Source organism: Lacerta agilis, chromosome 3, assembly GCF_009819535.1.
Source record: "Lacerta agilis isolate rLacAgi1 chromosome 3, rLacAgi1.pri, whole genome shotgun sequence".
Classification (NCBI taxonomy): domain Eukaryota; kingdom Metazoa; phylum Chordata; class Lepidosauria; order Squamata; family Lacertidae; genus Lacerta; species Lacerta agilis.
In genome coordinates, this window is record NC_046314.1 from 44662839 (window position 1) to 44670297 (window position 7459).

Sequence of the window (7459 nt, forward strand, 5' to 3'; positions counted from 1 at the left end):
GTAACGAGCGGCGGAGCTCCTAATTAGCGGCAACCTGGGTTCTACGTGCTCACCCCTCCGTGGTCCGGCAGCTCGCGGCCGCCTTGCTAATCAGTTCCGCAGCACACAAGTTCCGCCTGGGGGTGCGGAAGGGAAACCCAAATGCCGGCTGTCCTCACCCTCAGCTGTTCAAGGGTGCATCGGTTAAGTTTTGCTTTGCCCTAGAGGGCTTTTGTGCAAAATGAAGTTTTGTGCAAAATGAAGTTTTAGCGAAATGAGAGCAGATTCATTGGGGAAGACAGTTACGCCCTGTCTTATGTTCACTATCCCACAGCAGACTGAGATTAAGAGGAAAGAGAACAGTTTCTGTATCCGGGGAGGGCATTCTACCATGACAGTCATAACAAAAAGTCCAGATGTTATCCCTCGGCCAAGGGTGTAATTCTGCCCTTGCATATTTTCAAATCACTTAAATGCCAATCTTACCCGAGAAAGGGGATTGCCTCATCCTGTGTTTTTAAGTCCCAAACACATCTCTTCAGACCATGCTCCAATATTTATATATTTCTTTATTTTTATCCAGTCCTTCAGCAGAGATTCTAAGGCAAAAAAAATTCCACTTCAAGTAAAAATTCTGGCCCTCATTCAACACACTGAGCAATCTCAGTCCTACAGAGGGAGCCGTTATCTAGCCGTTCACAGCTGGCAACATTCGTCCACCAAGCGATTCCTGAGAATCCAGAACACACTGTTCCCAAACCAACAGATTTCCCATGTTTTTCCTGTTATCTTTCTATTTTTCACATATGCTCATTTGTGGCAATATTTCTGCTTCAAATATTGTGTGTTATTTGTATGCATTACCCTTAACTACAGTTACAGGTGGGTAGCCGTGTTGGTCTGCCATAGTCAAAACAAAATCGAAAATTCTTTCTAGTAGCACCTTAGAGACCAACTGAGTTTGTTCCTGGTATGAGCTTTCGTGTGCATGCACACTTCTTCAGATACTTCTTCGTATCTGAAGAAGTGTGCATGCACACGAAAGCTCATACCAGGAACAAACTCAGTTGGTCTCTAAGGTGCTACTAGAAAGAATTTTCGATTTTGCCTTAACTACAGTACAGTCAAGCCTCTAGACACCCCGATTTCCCTTGGAGTAGGACAAACCCTGCTATAGGCCTGTATTGTCAAGCCCAGTCAGGGAGCCATATATGCCCTATATATATGTTAGGTTACCAACCTATATGAATCCTGGGTATATAATAAAGGTTCAGATTTAAGAAATTTAAGTGGGATTGCAACATTGCTCTTGCATCCATAGACTGGCACTGCTATTGCTTTCCCTCTGCAGAAGCATTTTTTTCGTTGTAGACAGTGATGTGGCTGATGGTGGTGTTCCCCCCCCCCAGTTCATGTTATTGCATTACCTACCTGCATTTCTGCACTACCTTTCCTGCAACATGCTATGCTCCTGTCATTATCAGTCATCACTTTTGTAAAATTTATTTTCCTTACATTTTTATTGCATTATTCATATCCATATTACATTATCCAATTCTATACATTATGAACAAAATATACAATGATCCTTAAGAGGAATAATCAACAAAGGATTGTAAGCTTCTCTCAAGTGGTATTTTAACCTTAATATGAATAGTTAGAATAGATAGGAAATGTTTCAATTCAATTTTTGGTACATAATAACACTGCTTTAAAAAATGTTTGGTTAAAGTGCAATTGCACCTGAATTTTTTGTTTGTTTGTTTTGCTCTGATGGTTGACGATTGCACTTTTTAACTTTGGAACTGCATGGCTGGGGGGGGGTGTGTGTGGAATATCCACACATATCATGAACCAGTGCCGAATTTACGTATAAGCTAAACAAGCTATAGCTTAGGGGCCCACTCTCTTGGTGGCCCCCAAAAAAATTAAAAGGAAAAACAACAACTGGATGTACATTTCCAAAATATAAGATAAAAAAATAAAACCTACATACAGCATCAGTGTTTTGTGTTGTGTAGGCTCCTATAATGTAAGTAATGGGCCCCGCCTACTAGCCTGCTCCCTAAAATATAAGATATAAAGGGCCCCATTACATTCAATAGCTTAGGGCCTCATCAAACCTAAATCTGGCCCTGTCATGAACCAGTGGGGCACCAGCGATATTCAAATAAAGTTCTAGGAGTGCATCACAGCCATGTGTTTCTATTGAAATTGAAATAGTAATAATAATAATCTTCAGGGCTACATTCCAGTGTGGCATATTTGCACACTTTTTGCAAGTCGGGGGAAACCCCAGGTGATATGGTTCTTGTTTACCCATAATGCTCTGGATATACTCACCTGTATTGTACTGCTGACTTGTAATTTGGACAAGGCTGAAAAACAGTCTTTCATAGAGGAATGCTCTAGCTTCCTTACAGTGAGGAGGTGAGGCTGAGACATTTCTCTTGGCTTACATGTTGTGTCCATTTCACAGAATACATATTGTCACATTAAAAATATTATTGGTTGCATAATACACTTAAAGCACTGACCTACCTCTCTGCCTTCTCTCTGTCTTTCTGTCTATCCATCTAGCAACCTTCAGGGATGATAAGTGTGGAAGGTGATTATTTTATATTGTGTTTATATACAATACCATGCCAGCTTCCAAGCATCACACATTCTTTCACTTGCACTTCCCACAATACTGAAGGAGTGGTAGGTAGCTTTTCTAGCAGGGATGGGGAACCTTTTGCAAACCCAGGTCCATATTACCTTCTGGGAAACTTTCTGAGGGGCACATGCAGAGAGCTTGAGAGAGTTAGGCTGCAATTTCATACCCACCAACCAGTCCCTTTTTCAAACTTAAGAAAACCAGGACAAAATTCTTATGCCAACTTGGTGCATTAAAGGCACCATATGATGGTCATGTACTATATGCATGTGGATACTACTGTGGCTATAACATATGGCCTAATGTTGAAACAAGTGGAGACAAATTCAAAGTGCACAGGATTGTGCTGCACAGCTCCCAATAACTTCAATAGGGAACATATGTATGTGTCCCAACGTCTCCTTTTGTAAGCTGCCCTGGAAATGTTTTGGAACTTAAGGGGAGGTGCTTACGTCACCATCAAATGCAGGATCTAAAAGGGCCAAACTCTGACTGGATCATACCCATTTGGACCACGTCACTTTGGACCCACTTGCTTCCTTAACAATTCGGCCTGCATGGTCACTTACACGCTTACAGCCATGCAAAGCAAGGAAACCCCCCCCCCCCACTTACTGGAATCCTTCCCGCGCACTGACCCCACTAGCCTGGCTTTAGCCCCACTTCACTGTTTAGCAACGCTGCTGGTGCTGCAGTTTTTCCCATTCTTGAGAGAGTTCGGGAGGAGAAAAGGCCGGGTCTCCCACTTCATGCTGCTGAGACAGGGCAGGCATTTCTTGAGTCCTAAATTAGTTGGTTATATTATATGCCCTTGATCACCCCAGCAAAAAAAAAAAAACTCAAATCTCCGTCCATCCTTACGCATTTATCTCTTTCCTCTCCGAATCCGCTCATCGCCTCATCCTTTATTTGTTTGTTTGTTTTTACTTCGGATTAAGTGTGCCTATGAGATCGCAGTCTTAACTTTTCCCTGTGTCGACCCGCGCCTCTTCCATGCCCTTTCCTCATCTCCATTCATTCCCCTGCTGCCTTGCAATGTCTTAGACGGCGGCGGCCTCTCTCCAAACAAGCCGATAGGCGTCGCAGAATGGAGAGGAGCGCAAGAGGAGGAGGAGGAAGAGGAGGAGACTGCGGCGCGTCACTGCCGCGGCTGCTGCGGGTGTCCAGCCCACCTCCTCTCCGCCAGCGGCGTCGGACGAGCCAAGCAGCTCCGCACTAGCAGCAGCAAATTCGCGGCGGCTTAGTGGGAGAGCAGGCGGGCAGCAGGACCGACTCAGCCACCCGACGGCTTCGCACCGACCGGTAAAGAGAGGATCGGGGCGGGGCTTCGGAGAGCCGGGGAGGCGGAGCCCTGCGCTTTGCCTGACGGCTGTCCCGACGCATGAGACTCGGTGGGCCCCACCGTAGAAGCGCGCGGCTCCCGCAGTTAAAAGGGCAACGGCAGCGCGCTTACCTTCCCGGAGAATGCGCTGGTTACGTCGAGTAGTAAGGCTGCTCCTCGCTGGAAACAGGCACGTAGAAGTCAACACAAAGGAAACCTCGGCACATGTGATGATGTCCAGTCCCTTGTAACTAGACCCTCGAGGCGCTTTGAATCCGGATCTCAAAGGCATCGAAAAAGTGCAGGAATTTTCAGGTCATTATACTGAGGATCTCCTTCGCAGCCTTCGTTGGAAATAAGCAGAGTCGGCGATTTCTGTAGCATTCGCTTTCCAAAAACACGGGTGAACCGGATGAAAGATCTTCCTCGCACTATCACCGTTTCCCCCCTCTTTTTGGACCGCTTTCCTTGCTGTGACGTTTGGCCCGGGCCAGGAATAGCATTTTGATGAAATGAACCACAAAATAAATTAAACCTCGATCAGAAAAAGGACAGAAACATGGGAGCTCGAGCCTCGAGAGAAGCGCGTTGCTGTTGTGGCGTTTCCGCCTACAGTATATTAGAGAAGAGGATACTGTACTTGTTTTATGTTACAGTATTTCCGAAAGTAGAAAGAAAACCAGGTCTGCAGTCCTTCCACACTTACCTGGAAGTAAGACCCATAGAATTCAATAGGACTGACTTCTGAGTAGCCATGGCTAGCATTGCGCTGCTGTGGTTACAACGGTGGTGACAACTCGAACACACAATGCCGTCCTATGTACATCTACACAGAAGTAATCCCCACTGAGTTCAGTGTGTATAGGATCACATCCTTAATTGGAAATAACCCTCGTTAAACACAGTATGACTTACCTCTTTATAAATATGCATATGATTGATCTGTAGATGACTTAATATTTGCAGTCTGTGCCTAAAGCCCTTAAAAACCTCTTTGTTCTGAAATAGTCAATTAAAATAATAGGTATCTACAAAAATAGATTCGGGGGTCTTGTGGGATTCCTGTTTTATTCCTTCGTATCATCATCATCATCATCATCATCATTTCTATACCGCCCTTCATCCGAGATTCACAAGGCACTTTACAATATAAAAACACAAAAATACATACAGTTCTTCCCACCTCCAAAATTCTATTAAAAATCAACCCAATCCCGAAAAGGGAGGGATTTCAAAAATAAATAACAGTCTCCCTGTATAATCTTATTTTATTATTCTAGGAGTTAACATTCCATTAAATTTCTGATGCACTTCCAGTTAATGTGTTTAGTATCGAAGCACAAGTAAAGAAATGCATCCAAAGTGTGTCTGTGTAATACTGTAGACTACATAATTAACTGTGTAATATGTGCATGTATGCACATAAATACTCTACATAATATTTATGGTTCCTTCATATGAGTGAGCTACTAAATATAGCTACAAAAAAATTAACAATAACCACAAGTCAAAATATCCTTTAGATGAGCTGTTCCAGAAGCTGTGGGTTGAGGGGAGGAATACAAAACTGTATTTCAGATTCTCCTGGCAAGATCTGACAATATTTATTTCTAAGAATACCTGAAATTGTACCACAACTGTTGTTGCCAACCCCTTGATTAAAAGCATTCCCTGGCATTAATACTAGCAATATGCAAATTGCATATCATACCTATGTTTGGTTAGGACTGTTTCACATATATGTGTACCTTGGTTTAAAAGCTGGGGTTTCAATCAGTCATAATCATAAATATGTGAACTTAACTCCATTACTTACTGCTAGATGATCTGACGGTCAATGTATGAGTGACACTGAAAATGCTGTTTTGAGAATTTTCTGACTACTCTCCTTTATATAGGAAACTTTGAAGGTCCTTTATTTCAAAAAGGGTGTGAATTTCTAAAGGGGGTGTGAAAGACAGAGTATGCATATGCAAACATCTCTTTGGCTTCTCATTATAGGGATCAAAGGATTCAAATAAGTTTTACTCAGAGTAGACCCACAGACGTTATGAACCTAACTTAATAATGTTCATTAATTTAAATTATTATTCTAAGTATAACTAATATTGGTCACCACCCAAACACAAAATCCAAGAATTTGGGGTAGAGGCTCTGTGCAGACATCCTTCAAGGATGCCTTGCTCTAAATAACCAAGAGTAAGGAAATTGTTTGGGGGTTTGGGCTCTCTAACAGATGTCCCAGTACCCCACAAAACCACACTCCCCATGATTTTTTGGGGAACAGTATAAAAAAGCCAGTTACATACTAATTTAAGCTCCGCATGACATGACTGGCCAAAATAGGAGATGCCAACTAAAGCCCTCTGTCTTTTGCAATCCTCCCAAAAATGGCCCAAAACAAATACATGTGCATTATCAGCAAGCAACTGGGACTTTCACAGAAGCCGAGTCCAGTACACATGTGCTGTCCTTTGGCTAGGTGGAGAGCAAGGGCTTGATGTTGAAGCAAGCAACATGATTACCATTCTCCCCAGCCTAAAAAGTCTCATGTGTAGGTGGATGTCCTAAAGCTGGGATGATCTCCTTTAGCTGCAGACTTCGTCTCCATGTAGGGAAAATTGCCTTGGGCACCATTTCATTCATTTGGGTATTACAACACTTCCTTGAGGTAGGGGAGTAGGGGAGGACTACAGCGTGACATAACTTCTCTCTGAATTCTAGGATTGTCTGGTCATAGGAGATAATAGAGTGAGATCGGAAACAAACCACAACTGTTTCTATGCAGGAGCAAACACAAGCATCCCTTTGGCCCCTGTTGAACTAGCAGGTTGAACTAGCAGGTAGCTGCAGTCCATTGGGAAGAATGGGAGTGTTATTTCCAACACTGGGAGGTAGATTATTATCCCCTGGTTCCCAAATCCTGAATACTTCACTATGGAAATAACTCTGCCTCTCTAGTCCATCTGAATCATGATAAGCTGTGAAGGTGTTGTTGGATCAGTGTCTGGAAGCAGTACTGGGCTGGTAGGGAGACAATAAACTGAATCCTGATAAGAGGGATGTGATCTGGGGGGGGGGGGTTCTCCTGTCTAGGAATTACCTGCTCTGGGACATTTTGCACTCCCCCCGAAGGAGTCTGGGAATATGCCTAAATTCCAATTTGTCACTGGTATGGCATCCCAATTGTCTTCTGTGACTAGGAGTGCTTACACCCACTTTAAGCTATTTTGCCAGTTATGACTGTTCCTGGGCCAAGATAGTCTGGCCTCAGCAGTCCATGCTCTGTTGTTGTTCAGTCGTTCAGTCGTGTCCGACTCTTCGTGACCCCATGGACCAGAGCACGCCAGGCACGCCTATCCTTCACTGCCTCTCGCAGTTTGGCCAAACTCATGTTAGTAGCTTCAAGAACACTGTCCAATCATCTCATCCTCTGTCGTCCCCTTCTCCTTGTGCCCTCCATCTTTCCCAACATCAGGTTCTTTTCCAGGGAGTCTTCT